This window comes from Arvicanthis niloticus, chromosome 2 (genome assembly GCF_011762505.2).
Source record: "Arvicanthis niloticus isolate mArvNil1 chromosome 2, mArvNil1.pat.X, whole genome shotgun sequence".
Classification (NCBI taxonomy): Eukaryota; Metazoa; Chordata; class Mammalia; order Rodentia; family Muridae; genus Arvicanthis; species Arvicanthis niloticus.
Genome location: NC_047659.1, coordinates 23,242,801 through 23,264,400, shown reverse-complemented (window position 1 = coordinate 23,264,400; position 21,600 = coordinate 23,242,801).

The window sequence follows — 21,600 nt, the reverse complement described above, 5'->3', positions numbered from 1 at the left end:
TTGCATCCACACTGCAAGCTTCTTGGTATCTCATTTCAATCTTTGTCATTACTATGAATCTCCAGAGTCGTCATGACAAGGTGAGGTTTTGCGGCTTCTGTATAATCTGTAAAAGCTCTTATTCCTCAGATCCTCTGCATGGTCCAGATCCCAGGGGGACCAGAATGAGGATTTTGTGCACAAGACATCCTTCCATAGGCAAAACAACGGCATTAGGACTCTGTTATTTAGTGTCACAAAAAATTTAGGATTATGGGAAGACAGCCCATCCATTAAAATAATAGCATTCATAGACCGAACCCATTTTATTTTTATCAATGATGTATTTAGTCTGACATGGTTTCAGACACAGATATCATAAGCCAAAAAAAAAAAAAAAATGTGGAAAGCCTATTGCTTAATTTTATAAAAATATGAGGAAGGCTGCTGGATGTTTTACACTTCAGCATATGTAAAGATCTCAATCTCAAGGGGCACTGATTACCCCTTCACAAGCTCAATTAGACACCACAAAATCAATCTATTTTCAAAAACCCACGGTAGGGTTTGAACACGAAAGGTTAGTCCAGCCAAACATGTTAAGCAACCATCTTTGCCAGTCAATCTCTAGCTAATACAGAGTAGGCATACAGTGAGTTTTCTTTCGTATTGCTAAGAACACTTTACCAGAGTGAAGTACAAAGTTGACATGAGGTAAGAGAGTTCTACATTCCAGGAAGGAAGGAAGGAAGGAAGGAAGGGAGGGAGGGAGGGAGGGGGAGGGAGGGAGGGAGGGAGGGAGAGAGAGAGAGAGAGAGAGAGAGAGAGAGAGAGAGAGAGAGGCATTGGTGTATATACCAGGAAAACACCAATTTTAGCACAGACTTGAAATTAAAGGTTAAGACCAGTTCCAGAGAAATAATAACATTAAGTATTACCTAAGTCTCATTTAGAAAGAAACCATGGTTTCTTTTATGGTCCAGCCTTGGCAAGGCAAAGTTAAACTGCATTTCAGCCACCTCCCAGCAGTGTGGGAACAAGTAGCAGTGACTGGGAACAAGATTGTTGTCCAGCAAAGGCTAGAATTTCCAAACAAGGTGAGTTTTCCTCCTCAGTCGACTAGCTTCCCATTAGCTTAAGAAGAAATCGGGCATCTGTAACCTGTACTTAATCTATTTTTTAAGTAGCATGATATGATAGCCCTTTTCCTTTCTCTCCATACTGCATTTTTTTTTTTTTTTTTTTTTTTTTTTTTTTTTGGTCTCAGAGGCTTTAACACAAGATGGGGACTTGTGCTGGGAGGCCTGCAGATTACAAGAAATAATGACCTGTATATATTTAGTTGTTCAAAGGAAATTAGAGTAGCCTGATTTTTATTATTCCCCATTGCCTCCCATTCTCTGGTGTAATAACTGGCCCTGTTCTCTAATTTGCTTTTACATCATCAGAAATGGATAGTATTTAGTCCCGCTTACTCCCATGACCAATCAGGACCTGCTGCTGACTTAGGTTAACACAACCCTGCAAGGAATGGCATGCCTTCCTCGAGCAGGCTAGCCAGAGATGATGGTGAGCTGATGTCCCCTGAAAACCCAGTATAGAGAAAATATTTTGTCTTTTGTACCTACTTGACCCCTGTGCATTCTTGATCTTGAGCATGATGGCCATCTTTTCATTTCTGATGTTAGTAAGTCATATTTGCGGGTAACGTGTGTACATCACTGCTAAGGGTTAAATTTTTAATTGTCAATTTCCAGACCATGTCCAGGAACACTGCCTTGCCCTTTCCATCTCTCTAATCCCTTACTATTTTCTCCAACACTCAAATCTAAAAGTCATCTACTTTTAATTTTCCCTCAGAAGAAGCAACAGCTAGCTGTATTTTAGGTATCATGGGTGAGTGGTGATATATACATATGTCTTCTTGCACTTTATGTGTATAGAGGTTGGCAAGGATGTGGACACATGTGTGCAGATGCATGTAGAGTCCAATCTCCTTTAATTGCTCTCTGCTTTATTTGTAGAGACACAGTCTCTCACTGAACTTGGAGCTCACTGGGCAGCAAGCCCCAGGGATCCTCATGTCTCTGCCTCCCTAGTACTGGGATTGCAGGCACATGTTCTCACCATGGCAGCTTCCAGGTTTTTTGTTTTGTTTTATTTTTTACATGAGTGCTGGAGATCTCAACTCATGTTTGTACAGTAAGCATTTTACTAACAGAGTCACTCCCTGGTATGTTTCAAATGTTTGTAAGAATTATGATTAGACCTTTCCATCATGATTTTATGAGGATATTCTGATCCTATTACCTATAGTTACTAGACAGCTGGAAAAAAGCTCAGGGGTAAATGTATTTTTACAGAAGCTAAGTAACACACCATTGCCAGCTGCAACATAATAGCTCCCCCCCACACACACACACATCCATGAACTCCTTTGAGATGAAAGTAACATTTGAAAAACAGGCAAAGTGATTTTTGTTTAATTAAGGACGTTTTCCAAGACAGTTTGTGAGGTTGCATGGTTTCTTAAATTCTCCTGCAGTAGTTGAGCTCTATGCACTTAAATAGGTAGGATTTGGCAAGATAAAAATGACAAGAACTATATAGTGGGCAGTTTTAATAATCACAACTTCTGAAATTTACTCCATGAGTGTACTTAAGAAGCTCAATAAACTTGATCTTTATAAATGTTTCTTCTTCTCTCCTCAAACATTTCTTTGCAGTCTGGGCAACTGCTTCATTATTAACTGAGTCTCTATTCCAAAACAAACTGGAGTCCCTCATATTCACCCTACTTTAATTTCCTCTAGTCTCATATATTTTAAGATTAACTACTGGTTTTGTTTTGTCCTCTCCTTGCCTGCTCTGGGACCCCACAATTTACTTCATTTTTTCTCATTATTATTTCTTAGAAATGACACATTCTTTTCAGTACTGCCGAAGGTAATGCTTAGAACAGTCCCTCAGTTCTTCTGAAGTCACCACTAAATCCCTCCCCCACCTCCATAAAATATCAGTCTACTGCGGTTCAGGAGATAATGTTTTAATGTTCTTACTTTATAGTTAACTTACTGTCCTGGCCATAGTTTTTAATACTGGAGCTTAGGCGATCCCTCTTACTAAATTGTCCCTGTTGCCCTAAATTCCATTCCTGGGTAATATGGTACTAGGCTGAGTGAGTCTCCAGAGCATGCACAATTCTTTTGAGATCCCCTCCAAATCACAACATTACAAAGACCCTTTGCTTTTTAGAACAAGATTAGATAGGAAGTTTGTACCTCTGTGTACAAGTAACTCTCCCAACATTTATCCTTTCCACAGAATGACCAGGTGGTTGACACTGGGGCCAAAATAGGGGAATCAGTGGGAAACTGTAATGAAGCAGAAAAGAAAAATGCTAATATTTTGACTGCAGTGACAAAAAAATATTCAGTTTCCAAACTCTGGAAAACAGTTCATTCCATTTGATTCCATTAATTTCAAAATGAGTCCACTGGGAATCCCGAAGAACAATGTTAGCACAGAAGAGGCAGACTCAATATTTACTATTTCTCTTAAGATTCTGATTCGAGTTTTTTCTCTGGCTCTCACTTCATTTTCTTCTCAGAGCTGGTAGCAGTTCTGTGGTCTCAAAAATGTTTTAGTATAGCAACTCAACTTGCTTTACAGTTATCAATGTATCCAAAGTAACTCAAAAGGTTTAAGTATGTTCATAGAGTTTTGCAAGCAAAACTAAAGACAGTTATAGAAGTTTTTATTGACCTCTAAAGTGCCTGCCCTTGACAAGCAGTAGACTTAGTTATTCTCTTTACAGAGGAACTTATTTCAAAAGCATATAATCTGTGGCCCTTTTTTTTCTGTCTTCTTTTACTCTGCACAGGGCACAGAAAGGCCACATACTGTGACATAGATGCTAACTAAAAGAAGGTAGTATTAGTTTCCATTTGTTACTTCCTTGTCCATACTTATATTTGCATCTTTTATTGTCATAATCCTAGTGAATAGCAAATAATATATTATGTATGATTTTAGTTTTCTTGACAGATAGTGATGAACTGTCCCATGTGCTTGCATGCACATGATGTATCTTCTATGGAGGGGTATCCATGGCTTTGGTTAATTTGTATGGGCAATGTAATTCTTCTATTATGGAGCTCCACGATCTCTTTCTGTAGTGTAAACATAAGTCCCTCATCACTTACATGATCTATATACTCCCTCTATCCTCTTGATTGACTTTCACTTTTCTTACTTTATGCTTTGAAACTTAATAGATGTTCACTTGTCTGAAGTGCAGTCTCTTTACCCTTTGCTAACCAGACTGTTAGTATTACTTAGAAGAAGCTTTCCCTACTCAAGGCAATGAAGACTTACATCTCTATTTTCTGGGACTTTTGTGACACTAGGTCTTCTTTTTAGGTCTCTGAATCATTTTGAGTTAATTTTTATGTATGCTGTAAGACAGATTCCAAGTTTTGCCACCATTGGTTTAAAACACTATTCTTTTACTATCAAACTGTACTGGCAACCTTATTATAAATCAATTGTAAATACAAAGGCTTATTCCTGCAATCTACATTGTGCATAGATTATTTTTCTGTGTATTAGATCATAAATATGCGAATATATATATACTTATTTATTTCCTGGTCAGGAACTCCTTACTCCCTCTGTCCTGCTTAATTGACCTTACTAGTAAAATATTTTCTATAATTGACTATATTATATTCAATTGACCTTATATTGTATACATATTGGTGAGGGTTTTGTAGCTATCATTTATGAGGTTGATAAAATTCACTTTATTTCCTAGTTTATTGATTGCTTTTGCTATGGCAAGGTGTTGGATTTTGTCAAGTGTTGTTTCTGTATCTACTGAGATAATCACATCACTTTGTCCTTTATTGACATTCTGTTGATTTCAGATGGTAAACTAACTAACTTTTAATCAACCCCGCTTGGTCATGATGTAAAATTCTTTTAATAACTCATATACAATTTGCCGGCATTTTGCTAGGGGTTTTAGTATCTATGTAAGAAATTTATTCTGTAACTTTCTATATAACAGGTACTGTTTATAGAATTGTCTGATAGAGATAGAACATACTATAAAAGAGTCTGAAGAAAAAAAAATCACTGGATAAGAAGTTTAACTTTTCAATTTGCCATTAAGGTTCCTGTGAGCTGCAAAGACTCGATGTCTAAAATTAACTATATGAGCTGAAATAAAAAGCATCTCAATTATATGTCATATAGATTTGTTAATAATTACTAGGAGAGATGTCAACATCTGGGCTTCCCCCAAATCCCATGGTATCATTAAAGGTATCATTAATGTCTGAAAAATTCTTTCCATTCCAATGTATTGTCTCTTAAAATGAAAATAAAGACCAACATATTTTAAATACTTTAGTTCAACTATTAAAATGTGTTATCTGCTGCATTAGAAAGTCATTGATATGGCACATTCTGAATAGGTTTCCACAATAAGGTAGTCAGAATGAGCCAATCTTTCAGAAAACTTAAGACTTTTAATCTCATTCAGTATAACACGTTCAAGATTAAGCTACTAATTAGGGACCAAGTCTGGCTTAGTATAATTCAGTTTTTAAACATGAATTTTTTTTTCTTTTACTGAGTCAATTTCTTAAGTCTTAAAAAATAAGGAATATATGTATATTCAATATAGTATATTCATGGATCATTATATGTGGATTAAGAATCATTTACTCTGTAGCTACTATTGTCATTGATATTTCTAGAAACAATCAGCTCTGGGGTCACATTCTATGTGATGTACCAAATAATGGACATATGTACTCTTCCAGAAATGGCATCACCATCCTTCACATGACACAGTTTCTGTTTTTACTTTGATGCTCTTTCAAGTTCTGGAGAATCTTCTTATAGATTTCCCTTCAGGCCCTTCTGTTTTGTCTAGCAGGAGAGCTTCCACTCATACAGATGCAGAGTTCTTCTATCTTTGCTTCCAAGGTTTGAACATTTATTCAGTCCATCATTCTCAGCACTGGTCCCTAAACTCCTTCACTATAATCCATGTTAAAACCTGCAGAGCATAGAGCAGTGTTCCCATTTTATAGATGAGGAAATGGGTAAAACACTTGGTGACCTATTTAGTTCACTCCACTTATACATGGTCCCCCTACAAAATAGATTTGTTTTCAATGTGAAATCCACACAGCTTCAAGCTGCTGCCAAGGCGATTTTGTCACAGTGTCGTTTAGATTATAACACACTCAACTAAATGGATCCTTATTGCCTATAAAATAAACCCCAAACTCTTAGCCTGAGAACCCAAAGCTTGTGATAATCTGGTTTAAACCTGCTTTTCTAGACTCTACTTACTGCTCCTTCTCACACCCACCCCACTCCAACCAAAACATATGACTTTTCATTGCAAGTATGCCCTGTATTTCCTGCTATAGCTGCCTCTGCTTGTCACCACACCCTCTTCCAGTGCCCTCTACCCAGTGTCACCTCTACCATGAATGCTTTGACTCTCAGATGGATATGAAGTCCTTTCATCTGTGTACCCAGTGGTTTAGATCCTGCCAGCTTATGATTTACAGCCTTCTTAACACAGAAAAAATATCAGAGAGAAGTGAGATTAAGAGGATTTCTAGAAAAATAGTTTGAAGGAAAAGCTACAAACTAAGTTAGTGTTAGCTACATAGACCAGTCAAAGAAAAACCCAGAGTAAAAGAGAAGAGCATGATAACGGAGGGTAAAAGTACATTGAGCTGAGAAAGGAATCCACTTGTTTCATTTTCCCACTCATTAGAACATATAAATTATTAGGTGAAGTGAAGGGTATCAACAGATAAGAATTTTGGCAGTACCACGAGTTTGGCTTCCATATGAAATTACTGGCTTGGCATATTTTATATGTTATTTCTGGCTGTTAATTCTGTTTGACTCAGACTTTTCTGTGTGGAGTGCTCTCCAAAATTGAAGATATTCTTGAGAGTCAGAAGGATGGGAAGAAGCCAGGAGTAGCCATATTCCATGAAATTAATTACTTGGACAGATGCTTGTCAAAGTACACCAATATGGGTGTTCAGTACTCATATGTGAACATATTTCGATTTTCCTGCAAACCTGAAAGTAGTGAAGCACGGAGACTGAGCCTTATTTATAGAGCCTTCATCAGTACCTTTCATGTAATGATGCATAATTATAGAGTTTATTTTGGTCAGACTTGGCATTTTGTTTTCATTCAATCATATATACACACTAATCATCATGAGTTAGGGAGGTGAACTGAGGAATGGAGAGGGAAGGGAGAGCCAAGGTTTGATGGGATGACATGGACTCCTGGGCTTTGGTGTATACAGCTTAAGGCATCATTTCTCACCTTCAGTACTAATTGTATTCGGGCTACTTAATTCTTTGTCATATGGGCAGTCTTTGATTTGTATAATGTATAGTAGTCTCTCTCACTGGTTACTATTCACTGTATCAATAGCATTTCCCAGTAGTGATATCCAGCAGACGTCTCCTGGCTCCAGTGAGCCATAAAATTTTGAAGAGAATGCTAAACAGTGAAACCTAGAAGAGTTCATTCAACAAACTCTCTTGTAGCTTCCGAAACCATCTTGTATACATGTGGGTAAGAATTCGGATCTGACACTGACCAAGGGCATGACTAAGGGAAATAACTATGAAAAAAAATGCTCTGTGAGGCTAGCAACATACATTCCTGGTGCCGGCTTATTGCCAGGGTGCTGGTCCAGTTGAGCTTCTTAAGAGGTTGTTGAACTATAATATTAGAAAAAGAGAAGTTGGGACCTTACTCAATGATATAAAAGCAATAAATAATCCCTTCTGCGGCTCTAGAAGGGCAGGTATAGAGAAAGGAATATACAGAGATACCACACAAGGCGAGGGAAAAAAAGACCTGATTCACTTTACTGGACAAAAAAAGATCCTGAGTGCTTAGTTGAGAAAAAGTCTGAGTCTTAGAATCTGGGACCATAGAGCAACTGGACCTGAGATCTTTTTAATCAGAACACTTACAGAGTATGAAAACCAGCTGGATTTTGATCTCAACATTGAAATCCAAAAGAACGGGGAGGAGATAATCATCCTTGGTGAGGATTGTGAAAAATAGTAGTTGTGCAGGAGAGCTTTGAATAGTGAGTCAAAAGATGCTAATATATTGCTAGTCTGCCACAAGAAGCATGTGTGATGCTGTGTTGCAGCCCGAGCTGCCCCACGTTTGGGGGCCCAAGTGTCTCAGGCCATTCTGTCAGTGTTGGAACCCATACTGCCAAAAGCCTTGGGGCTCAATTGTCCTGCGATGTCCCAAGCAGCTCCGGTCCACGGGTTGGGGTTCAGCAAGAGAGAGAGTGAGGACGAAAACAAGGAATGGAGACCAGACAGAGTACAATTCAATCACGTTTATTCTTCAGTCTCTCTTCCTAGTCCAAGTCCCAGGTCTTGAGTTCCTAGTCCCTAGTGCCTTCAAGTTCCAGGTGCCTAATACCTAATTCCTACTCCAAGTTGTACTCTCTGAAGTGTCTGATTCTCTGTTACTCCAAATTGTTCTGTCTAATGTCTAATAACTACTCCCAAGTTGTACTCTAAGTTGTTCTGTCTTAATGCCTAATTCCTACTCCAAGTCGAACTCTCTGAAGTGTCTGTTACTCCAAATTGTTCTACAAGTTGTACTCTCTAAAGTGTCTGATTCTCTCTTCTTTCTTCTGTTTGCCTCTCACCTTTTATATGTCTCACTTCTAAGCCACGCCTCTAAGTCACGCCTTTAATCATGCCCTTGTGTCTTGTCTCTAAATCAGATCTCTAAGTCAAGCCCTTAAGTCACACACCTTTAACTCTCACACACCCTGGGAAAAATCCTGGGTATCTAAAGCAAGATGTTATCATAGTGTGCTCAGCTGTTGTAGGCTATTGTAATCACGTCTCTTATCAGGGTATATGGCTCAAGATGGCTGCAAGAATGATAGCCACCTTCTGTCGGCTCCCCACAATGCTGGGCAGTGGGGACACATGCCTTTAATCCCAGCACTTGGGAGGCAGAGGCAGGTGGATTTCTGAGTTCGAGGCCAGCCTGGTCTACAGAATGAGTTCCAGGACAGCCAGGACTACACAGATAAACCCTGTCTCACAAAAACAAAACAAAAACAAACAAAAAAGAAGCATGTGTGATAATACTGTAACTACTTTGCTAAAGCAATCTGGATTTAGGACTAAAGGGAGGGAGTGAAACAAAGAATGGATGCCATGAGATCCTACTTTTACATTTAACGAATAAAATATGTAAGATAGGTACATAGATACAAATATCAACACATAGGAAACATCATAAAAGAAAAAGTGAAGGGTGCCTTTAGGAGACATGTGAGAATTTAAACACAAAAGAACCCAGTACAGTTTTAACTCCCTCCTTTACATTTTATCGTCCATGCTTTGGATGGGATGTACTTTAATAACCAGTTTTTTTAAACATTCTTCAAAAACCACTCTGCTGTTTCAAACCAGGGTTGGACTCGGAGTTAGGAATAGCTGATTACCTAAGAAGGGAAAATATTAGAGTTTATGAGAACGCTCAGGGATGGTACCATCTGAGAAAAGTGTGAAAAATCCGGAAAATAGGGATCGCTTGGTGGAAATGAACACACTCCTACACAGATTTAACAAGGAGTTAGCATGTGTCAGCCGAGTACTCTGTTCCTAACAGACAACTATTTTGTACGTTTGTGAAAATAAGCATGTTCTCCCCATGGACCTAATCAACAGCTCTCGTGGAAAGGGAAGAAAAAAATCCTAAACTCTGTGGCTGTATGTAACTGTATATTAGGCTATGGGGTGGAGAGTTTATTTGGAATGATGGATGGTTTGACAATATGGCACAGTCAGACAAGACCAGCCATCAATCACGTTAAATCAATGATAGACCTTGGGTGTGTTTTGTGCCACTTTCATTCATTCTAGTGCCCAGAGAGTTGCACAGAGCAACCTCGTGACCCCTTATGAGCAAAGAAAATGGCTTTTAAAGTTGTTTCCAGCCTCTATTCATCACTCATTCCTGGGTGAGATGCCAGGAAATAACTTTCAAGTATTTTTCTTCAACTCATCTTTCTCACCTAAAATAAAAATTAGTTAAAAGCTAAGCAGATAGACAAATAAGGGAAAGCAGACCCGCATGAGTGTGCTAGGCATTGGGTCATGCATGACTTAGCATTCAAGCATTTCTTCTAAACTTCTCTAACTCTTCAAAGATCTGCTCAGTTTTCCCACATTTCTGGAAGGAAGCTATGATTTTCCCTTGATTTTCTCTTGGGCCATTCCAGAAGACTTGAAGGAGGGCAATCTGTCATCAGTGTCTTCAGTGCGTATGTGGCATTGCTATTCCTCAGTGAGTATCATAAGAGGCTTTCTCTGCAGGGCACAGGTAATTTTTGCTGTTACTCTAATCACCATAGTTGTTGAAAGTTAGTCTCCTACTCCAGAAACCTCACATAACTTTATCACTGATAAGCGTTCAGAATAAGAACTGATGGTAGACTGAGGGGAAAACACAGCGGATTTTCTAACTGAAGGAAGATCTATAACACCACACAATACCACTTTTTTTCCAAATACCCTGTGGAACGCTTTAAATCAAAGCACTGGCTCAACTCAGCCACCTTCGTTCATCTGCCTCATCTTCTAAAGCCTCAAAGGTCCTCCTGTGTCTTTGCTGTGATTCCTTTCCTAGCCCAGGAGTGAGATGGCCAAATAGACACATAAGCTCTTCAGAAATACAGAGGTTTGCTCAAGAACATTACCACCGAGGAAAAGGTGAGGACACTTACGTTTTGGTATCCTCTTGTTATAAGTACTTTTAATGTAAAAGTTAGCTGGAATTATATGTATCTTGTTTCCTATAACATACAAACTTAAAAACCATTGTTTAGATTTTCCATCTAGCAAGAAAAACATCTTTCCTATCATCGGATGATGTTTTATCAGGATGCCAAACTATTCTGTGGATATAGAAATAGCCCTGCACAGTTTTAGGATGATGAGGTTCTGTTGATGTATATGCACCATTTGACTTTAAAAAGTAAAAGGAAATGAACAGTAGAATAAGAAATGAGTAATGCTAGGAATATAAACACCTCAGATACAAGACAACAGAAAAGGGTGACATTTACTGACCTAGGAGGGAAAATTCTAGTTAGACTCTAGGTCACAAAATAGATGAAAGATTATTAGCAGTGGATCAAACATCCCATAGGAACTTCAATTTTTCACCATTTTCATTTTTTAAAAAAGTTTATGTTTTGGTAACTTCCAAGAATAAAAATCATACTTCCAGTGACAATTGAAAAGTGATAGTGTGTGCATTACTGTGTCAGAGATTAAAGCAAGTATGAGGATTTCCAATTAAAGTAACATAGCTACATATATTGTCTTTGTTGGTTTTTGTTTTGTGTCTGTCAACTTGATACAAGCTGGAATTATCTCGGAAGGGTAAATTTAAATTAAGAAAGTATGTCCATTAGACTGCCCATAAGCAAGGCTGTAGGGCATTTTCTCTATTAATGATTGATGCAGGGAAGGAAGCACAGCCATACCTGGGCAAGTAGTTCTGAATTGTGAAAGCAAGCAAGCTGAGAAAACTATGAAGAGCAAGCTAGTAAGCAGCACTCCTTCGTAGATTCTGCTTCAGTTCCTTCCTCCAGGTTCCTGTCTTAAGTTCTTTCTTTGGCTTCCCTCTGTGATGTACTGTTACCTAGAAAGTGTAACTCGAAATAAACTCTCTCTTCCCTGGGTTGCTTGCCTTAGCAACAGAATCCCCAACTGAGGCATATCTATGATATATATAATAGATATATATATATCTATATGAGTATATGAGTATGAGTGCACACCTCTGTATATGTGTGTGGAGTGTATCTAAATATGATTTTAGATCATCTTATGTCAGTATCGGTAGACAAAGCATGTTGTTAATCTCCTTGTACTTTATTAAAGGCTAAAGTTCCAGGCAGACTAAATATCAATCATAAACCTGAGTAACTGTGAGAAGTCTAATAGTGTGCTCACTAGTAGGTTCCTTATTTGAAGAGAAACAAAAAAGAGCCTAAACATTTAAATTCTCAAATTTATAAATCCATTCAGGAAACTTTTTCTCTGTCTCTCTTGTCTCTGTCTCTGTCTGTCTGTCTGTCTCTGTCTGTCTCTCTGCGCCTCTCTCTCTCTCTCTCTCTCTCTCTCTCTCTCTCTCTCTCTCTCTGTGTGTGTGTGTGTGTGTGTGTGTGTGTGGTGTGTGTAGGAAGGACTTAATGTATAATAGAGGGAAAGCCTTGTGTAAGATCCTACCCAATCCTTAGAAGGGTGCCAGAAGCATTTCCCATGTGTGTATCTGTTCCAGTAGGAATCTTGTGGCACAGAAGAATATTGCCTGGAAGTGAGAAAAGCCAGCAATGTCTCTCCCTCCTGCTGGGTCTCCAGTCCACAGATCCCAAAGTAGAGCTATATTTTTATTTTTCCTGTTACAGCCGAGATCTGATGTTTGGCTACCAAATTACAGGTTGTGTCTGGTTCTCACATACTTCTGCTTTTCATGTGCTGAACAAGAAGAGTAATAACTGGCTACTTCTTTCACTTGTGGGATTTAGGTACTCTTTATCATAGAATGGGTCATTTTTCTAAGAAAACCTGCCAGTTTAAAACCTGGAGGTGTATGCCATTCATGTGGGGATGGAAAACCCATAAAAATGAGAGGTTTTTGGCTAGAAAGATGGGTTCTAGTTACTTGTTCCCAGATCTAAATGACATGTTTATGAGTCATACCCTTATTATCTAATCCTAACAGCCCCATCCAAAGATCACTATCATTAAATGACTGCTCAGGGAAGGTCTATGGGAAATTTTAGCTCAGAGAAAATTATACACATCCATTTGGTTATGGAAGACCGCTCAGAACACACTTTATATTCACTTTTAAACAGTGCTCTATTGATAATCTATAAAAGACAATTAAATAAAGTATGGTAAATATTGTCCAAATGTGTACTATTTGATATTCTGAACATGAGACTACTTAACTTAAACACACCACACAGCGAAGGAAACTGCTGTACACATAAATTAGCAATTAGTATTTGAATCAATCAACCATCACACAAATAGCCCCTTCATTGTCTAATGTGTGTCTATGCTCAAGCATCACTGAGAAGTAAAAAATGACCAAATGGAGGAAGTGTAAAGAAATGATGTAACAGTGGAGCCCACTGACAAACTGAGAAGATTGTAGAAACAGTTCACTGAGAGATGCTGGATCGGTATGCCCTAACCCAGAGCAGTATTAAGGAACTGTGCTGGCCAATTTGGGAAAGAACCTTGGAATTTTGACTCATCCCAGAATTTCTAAAGGCTCTTTTTTGGCAGACAGAACCTATTTTGAGGACATCTGGGTTTCTTCAAAATGAAATTAATTTATTTTTATTTTCTTGAAATATAAAAAAGGAAGAAGTAGACATTTCCTTGCCCTGAAATCATTTGCTTTTCCAAAGGTTAAAAAATAATAATAAAACAAATTCATTTGCACCATTCTTCATATTGGAATAAGAAGCTATTATTATATTTTATTAGAAAAGGAAATGAAAGAACACAGGGTTCAATTTAAGACTTGGATTGTCCTCCAGCCCATGGCTACATTACGAAAAGCAGTGGGCAGCACTATAAGAAATCTTGGATTGTACTGTTGTTGTTGTTGCTGCTGCTTTGGGTTTCTGTTTTATGAGAGGTCTGTTTTTGTTTTTGTTTTTTAGTGACAGGGTTTCTTGTGTCCTGAAACCCTGGAATTCCCTTTGTAGACCAGGCTAGCCTCAAATCCACAGACATTCTCTTTCCTCTACCTCCCAAGTGTTAGGACTAAAGGCATGTGACATCATGCTTGGTGAACTCTTGTTTTTTTAATCCTGAGGAATAGGATCCCTTAGATGCCAGACCCATGCTAACTGTCTTATCAAACTGTCACTTAGCCACACCTTAATATCTCCCAGGGAGACTTTCTACAACTTGGAATTGTAAAATACTGCTTTTCTTTTGATTAGCAATCCTACCTATCTTTAACTCATTTTTCCCATTTTACTCTTGGAGGTGGTAAAAACCTTAACCCTGTGTTGAGTGTTTAGTGTCCCTAAGGCTAGGATACAAAGACAAGTTGGCACAGTCGCTATCATTGCATAAGATGGTTGGTTCCTTCACCGACTTCTGAGTTTCCACCCAAGACCTCCTTGGAATGATCTTTATCCATATTTCTATGGGCAGTCTGGTCAAGACTGTGAGTATCACAATAGTTCTCTTTCATTTGTGTACCCTCACCAGAACCACCCTACAGTTTGCTTGAAGCAGATTTGTTCACTTATTTGCTGTTTATTTGTTTCCCTTGAATATTCTTCCAAACTCATCAAGTCTCAAGGAATTACTCAGCTGCAACTCGATTTCACATCCCAGGCCTTTTTACGGTAGAAGCATCTCTTTTTACCAATCTCCTGATTTAGTTTATTTGGTCAGTGTGCTGGCTAGTGTTATGTTAACTTAATACCAGTTAACGTCATCTGAGAGGAAGGATCCTCGATTAAGAAAATACCTCTTCCATAAAATCAGGTTGTAGGCAGATCTAGAGGGCATTTTCTTAATTAGTGACTCACATTTGTGAATGGTACCCCTATGGCCTGGTGGGCCTGGTTTCTATTAAAAAAAAAAAAAAAAAAAAAAAAAAAAAAAAGCAGGCTAAGCAAGCAGCAAGGAACAAGTCTGTAAGCAGCACACCTCCATGGCCTCTGTATAAGCTCCTGCCTCCAGGATACTGCCCTTTTTGAATTCCTGTCCTGACTGCTTTTGATGATGAACAATGATATCAAAGTGTTAGCCAAATAAACCCTCTCCTCCCCAGTTTCCTTTGGTCATGTTATTTCATTATAACAACAGCAACCCTCACTAAGATTGGCAGCTAAAGCAAAGTAACATAAACTATGTGTAGTATGAATAGATATTTTATAGCTCATGGTTCTGGGAAGTCCAATTTACAAACAGTGCCAGAATCAGGGTTTAGTATGGGTCTGTTATCAGTCCTGTAGAAGGGACCCCTTTGCTGTGTGCTATTACTGGTGGATGACTGCCTTGCTTTCTTGGAGTCTCATAAAAGAACATCACTAGTCCTAATTATGACAACTCAGATCAGCTCCTATGATCTAATTACCCATCAAAGGAATTATTTCCCAATACCATCACCTTCATAGATAAAATAACATTATGTGAACAGCAACACACTGCCTATAGAATTAAGAGTATGCTTGCCTTTTAACCAATTTATTTCTCTTTTGTACATTGGTGTGTTTTCTCTTTCCTGACCAAAAATACTAAGCTCTTTCTTGTCTCTGTCATTTCCACTGCTAAATTCTTGGGTTAATGTTTAAAATAAGAGAGTGAATGTTCATCATGCCCAGAAAAGAACAGTCTATATTATCTGTGTTATTAGGTATGTAAATCACTATACCTTGAACACTGAACGTTTTGCAAAAACTACAAAAAGGAATTCCTTTGTATAAGCAAAGACCCAAGATGTTGAAAACCAAGTGCCAGCTAAACTTATTTTTTAATAATGAAGTTACTACTGGAATTAAAGATTTCATATTAAAATCTCGAAATGATTATTTGGGTGACATAACTAAACTCTGAAGGAAAGCAATACCTAAAGTTGGGACATTTATTGCTAATGTCCCCAGTTATTATTGGATATTTAATCTTTAAAAATGTCCTAAGCATGCATTTATCACTAATTATAAAACTCCTTCCAGCACAGAAACAGAAAAGCCAGAAACTGAAACAAAGAAGCATAGGCACTTCAGGTTGCACCGTGTAAAGCTCTGTGCAACTATAGTTTTGGATTGTTCTCATCAATAATCTAGTTCCAGTATTTTTATCCAATCTATGATGATTGGTCAAAGTTAATAAAGCCATACATGATACCTCTTTTAAACTCCTTATAGTACACTCTATCTGAAGATAGGAGATGACATCAGGATGGCAGACCAAGGTGACACATTCACTTACCAGCTTCCAAATGCTCCATTTGGTTTTGTTGGTTTCTTTGTTTTTTTAAATTTTCTGTATATTTATCTTCAGGAATACTTAAAGTGACACCCAATAAGAACATGTTGCTATGGCCAGTATGGGAAATAAGCAGATTAGTCCACTGTCTTGACTCCAAGATCTTCTGTGTACTGAGAAGACTTTAGAAGTAGAGCCATTTCTTAAGCAGCTGATTTGAAAGCTGAAGCTGAGGCAGAAAACACCAGCAAGAGCCTCAGGTGTGGGCTCTAAATCAACAAGTTTTTATATTCTTGGGACCACCTCAGAGAGCACTCAGCTCACCATACATCTGGCTTCTATTAATCACATGCTGGACGGAGCATGTGAAGATGCTGCATATGTAATTATAAATTTTACCAAAATATCAAAGGATTGTCTGGGAGGCTGTGGCCACATCTCTGATAAGCCATGTATGAAGAACAGGTTTATATTTGGAGACTCTTGCACCTTTTCAGTGCTCAGTGACAATGTTTTGTGTGAAAGCAATGGACTAAAGTTCTCAACTATAGTCACCAGAAAACATTAAATACGTTTACATTGTCTCTTTCTGCCTGAATAAGTGCACTAGCCTTATATATGATCTTTTAGACTACATCTTTGCCCTCTCCCACTTTATTCAGTACTGAATAGAGTGTTTTGACAAGGACTAAGTGGGATCCCACTACCCCCTTCTAACTTCTCCTTTTCACCAAGCTCTGTAGAGTGAAATTTAAAATCCTCCTGAGAGTCTAGCTATAGATTACCTGTGCTTCCTCTAGCCCTGCCACTGTAAGCAGTTTTTTAGAGTAAGTTTAATTCAGTAACATGGCCACTCTGCCGAGGATCAGATCTAAAGACCTTCTAGGTCTATGTGATCTAGCCAGAGCAGACATGCCTTGGATTGCAGTATAATCTGGTTAGAATACAGACACACCCTTAGCACACATCTTTATTCCCTACCAGTGAAGGTAAGGTTAGTTTGTAAAAGGAAGCAGCCATGTTCGAAACTGACATCTAATTGAGGGGCAGACAAAGTGATGAGTCAGAGAAATATGTGAGAGAACGAGTCAGCAATAGAATAAGCTGAACTCTCACAAGAACTGAACAGAAAAGAGAGGCTACTTGAGAGAGACGGAGGGAGAGGGGAGGGGAGGAAAGGGAAAAGAGAAAGTTTTAGTGTTTTAGCAGGACACTTTTACAAAGACAGGTGGCATTGAGAATGAGCTAGACACAAGTAAAGACAGAATGATCAAGAAAATGAGAAGGAACCAAAAGCCAACATTAGTATAAGGCCAAGCAGAGCAATTCAGTGATAAGCCAAAAGGAGCTGGATTGAATCAGTCAGTTGGAAAGGTTAGATTATACAAAGGCTAGAAGCTTCCAGGCCCAGGCCTAGAGAGAGTTAGAACAAAAAAAGAAATACTCTGGGCTCAGCCCAAGCTGTGTATTCACATAGCTTGGTGAAGGCTCTCATCTTATCTCTCCTTCTGAGGATATAAAAGTGACTATTAAAAGGTATTTTTGGTTTTCTTTCCTAGGTTCATATGTTCCAAACCACAGTAAACTGTTTTTTCTATAAATACTAACCTCAACACTATGTCATCCTTGGGCATTTGTATGCTCAGGGATCTGTATATACAGCAGAGGACTGTCTGGTCTGGCCTCACTGAGAGAAGATGCACCTAACCCTCAAGAGACTGGAGGCCCCAGGGAGTGGGGAGGTCAGGTGTGGGGCTGGTGGGGGTTGGGAACATTCTCTTGGAGACAGGGTCAGGGGGAGAAGGAATGGGATGAAGAACAGTCAGTGGGTGGACCAGGAGGGGGCTAACATCTGCACTGTAAGAAAAAGAAGAATAATAGTAATAATTAAAGAATAATAAATAAATAATAAATATAATAATAGTAATAATGAAAGAATAATAAATAAATAATAATAAATATGTAATAAAGAATAATAATAGTAATAATAAAAATTTACACTGTAATAAAAAAAATCTGTTTCATGTCAGGGACTTCATCCTAATGTTATTCTACCCTTTAAACATGATATGAAAGAACTATTCAGGAAAAATTGAGGCTGTAATATGATTCTCAATATGAGCTCTAGGGTGAAGAGTACCTGTGGCCTGGACCTACCTGCAAGGGTGATATACTGCCAGTTGTCCCAGAAGTTCTTGTAATTTTGTAAAGATATAATATATCTTTAAACCCAATAGGATGACAAATGTTTCTCCCCAACTGATTAAATCCATTAGCAGTGATCTCCTTTCCCTTAATAGAATACTTATTTCATCAATGTTATTAGCAACTATATGCCTTTTCTATTTTAAAAACATATACTTTCTTGTTTAAAAAATCCAAATGAATTATAGTTCTGTTCAAGCAGCTAGTTTACTTATTTTTAGTAAATTTTTGTCGCCTTCTTGTCATTATTAACTATGGTTTGCAATGACCTCTTTCCAGTCCCACTTTAAGAGCCTTCACCCCCAGTGCATCATCACATGCTTTTTCCTGCCAGGTTCTGTTGACTTATTCCCTGAAGTCAGCTGAATTTAGGACTATGTAAGGCTACAACTATACAAGTTCTATTTAGAAACTCATTAATGAATAAGTTAGCTAATATTTGCTAATCCATGTTTTGAGACCCTGGTGACTCACAAACCTTGAGAAATAAAACAAAGGCATTTCTAGGAACAATAATACATGTTATAAACGAACTGGAATATGTCTGTGATGAAACAGCAGTGATGACCAAAACAAAAAGAGTAACCAGATAAAAAATAACCACATTGAACATTCCAATGTAAAACTGAAGAAATTCTATTAAGAGTAAGAAATCTTCTCAGAAGTTCAAAGAGAAAGCTGGCAGCTGGATATATGTTGTGAATACATCCTCTCTACTTATTTATTGTGCATATTCATCTTATTTCTCTTTGTATATTTCCCCAGATTTGTTCCCTTGTGTCTGAAAGCTTTCATCTTCTGTGTTTTTCACTGTCATCATTCTTATGCCACATATTTTGCACACATGCACACACACATATGCACATACACATGTGCACACACATCACATCAAAGTAGATGCTATGACGGGATGAGGCAGGGTGTGGTCTCAAAGTCAGTTTGATTTTATTTATATAAAGCTGCTCAGGATTACCAGACAAGCCTAGATTTCTAGAAAATGCCAAAGAAGAAACACGAAAATAGACTGAACTGGATTTTCTTTTTAGACTTCCAATCCACAAGCTGATGTTCTGACCATGGCAAAAGTAAGTAGCAGGTCTGACTACTAGGGAGTTACAGCCAACGACAGAACTACTGATATGTCAGGCAATTCTAGATGACTGTATTTTGCTGAATGATGAAGTAGCAACTGCTGGAAATAATAATAGACCTTAAAATAGCAAAAATTCCTGAATGACTATATCAGGGAGTGACCAATTTCTATCATGTGTTGATGTCAATTTAGTACAAGAATATTCCCTAGAGAAAAAATGAAATGAGATTCCTGGCTTGCCGTTTTGTTTTTTTCTTCAAGTGATTTAAACTACATAAAATTCCCTCCCAGCCTCAGCTATGGAGCATACTGGGAATGTCAAAAGGCCAAATGACAGGAAATGCCTTGTGTATAATAAGGAATCAGGTTGCTTTTCACAGTTAGTGTGTGTGTGTGTGTGTGTGTGTGTGTGTGTGTGTGTCTTTCTCTGTCTCAATGTACCTCTAAGCATGTGCACACACACACATACACAACAGAGTTATATGAGTGCACAAAATAGAAGACAATGACTCATTTAGTATCATTAAAAAAATGGAAAATTCAAATACCTGAAATTCAAACACTTGAGGATAGAAGAATTAAAGGACAGAGAGTTCAAGGCCATCCTTGTTACTTGAAGGCAGCCAAGGAGGCTTGATTCTGTCAAATAATAAAAAGCAAACTTAAACACATCAAAGATCATGAACACTATTTCCACCAGCCACTATTTCTCAGTTCCTTTATCTGCTTCCTTGAAAAGAAATATGTAGGTCTAATAGATATGGATAAGCTAATATATGCTATTCACTCCCGTAATTCAATAGACAAAAATCCACAAATCTAGACTAGATTAACAGAAAACAGTTATCTTTAAAAAAAAAATAGGCAGATAACAATCCCATTAGCACCTGATGGACATAAGCTAGAACAGACTCACAATTTACACACGCTTTGGATTTCCATGTATTCTTGAAAATATTGAATCATTTGCAAATGTGTAAAATTAGAAAAGTCTTATTTTAAAAGCTTGGTTGATTTTTTTTTCATTGAAAAGAAAAAATCCACATCGACTGTATGCCTACATGGGAACATTTGTCCACCACTGTACAATGGTTGGGGCAAACCATCTTGTCTTTCTCTCCTTAGTTGCCTTATACTAACTTTCCCTTAGTATTCCCATCACCATCATCAATGGCGTTGAGAAGCTGGAGCTGAGAACATCAATTTTAAAAGTTCAGAAATATATAAAAGAGAAAATCAGAGTTTCTTACCCAGTTAAAACAGTATTTTATGGTTTCAATTGCTGTAATAAAATATCATTACCAAAGAAACCTAAAAGGAAAAGGGTTTATGTCATCTTAAACTTCCCAAGGCAGTAGTCTATCACTGAGAAAAAATAGGGCAGGAACTCAAGTAGGGTAGGACACTAGAGGAAGAAGCTAAAGTAGAAGCCACAAAGGGGCACTGATTACTGGATTTTTCCTCATGGATTGTTCAGGCTGCTTGCCTTCTTCCTTTTTCTATTAAAATCATTTTTTGAGATTATATTTATGTCATCTCTTCCTTCCCTTTCCTCTCCACAAACCCTGCCATACATATCTTCTTTCTTACTCACTTTTAAATTCATGGCCTCTTTTAAATATTATTGTTAACTATTATTACAAATATGTATTTACTTCTTCATACATAAATACAACTTTCTCAGTCTATATAATATTACTTGTATGTATGTATTTTCAGAGGTGATCATTTGGAATTAGATAACCAATTGGTGTGCTCTTCCTTGGGGAAGAATTGGTGTGCTCTTCTTTGGGAAAGAAATTGGTATGCTCTCCTTTGGGGAAGAATTCCTTAGTTGCATGCAGATTTTTTTCTTGTCATTTGCCACCTAGTGAGCTTCTCCCATGGCAGCTGTCAGCTGTCCCCATTAGCAAGTCTACTGCTGTCAACCCATTGAATTCATGGTTAGGGAACCATTTTGGAAAAACTTTATGAGTACGTATTTTGACATTCCTAGGTTCCCCATTCCTCTGGCATTTATACTCTTTCTGTCCTGTCTTCTGAAATAATCCCTGACCCTTAGTAACATCGGCCTGATTTCCAATACAATTCAGGACTACCTTCCCAGGTGTAGTACAGAACCCACTGTCCATCATTAATCAAGAAAATGTGCTACAGAGTTACCTATAATCTATCTGATGGAGGCATTTTTTTTTCTAATTGAGGTATCTGTTCCCACACAGCTCTAACTT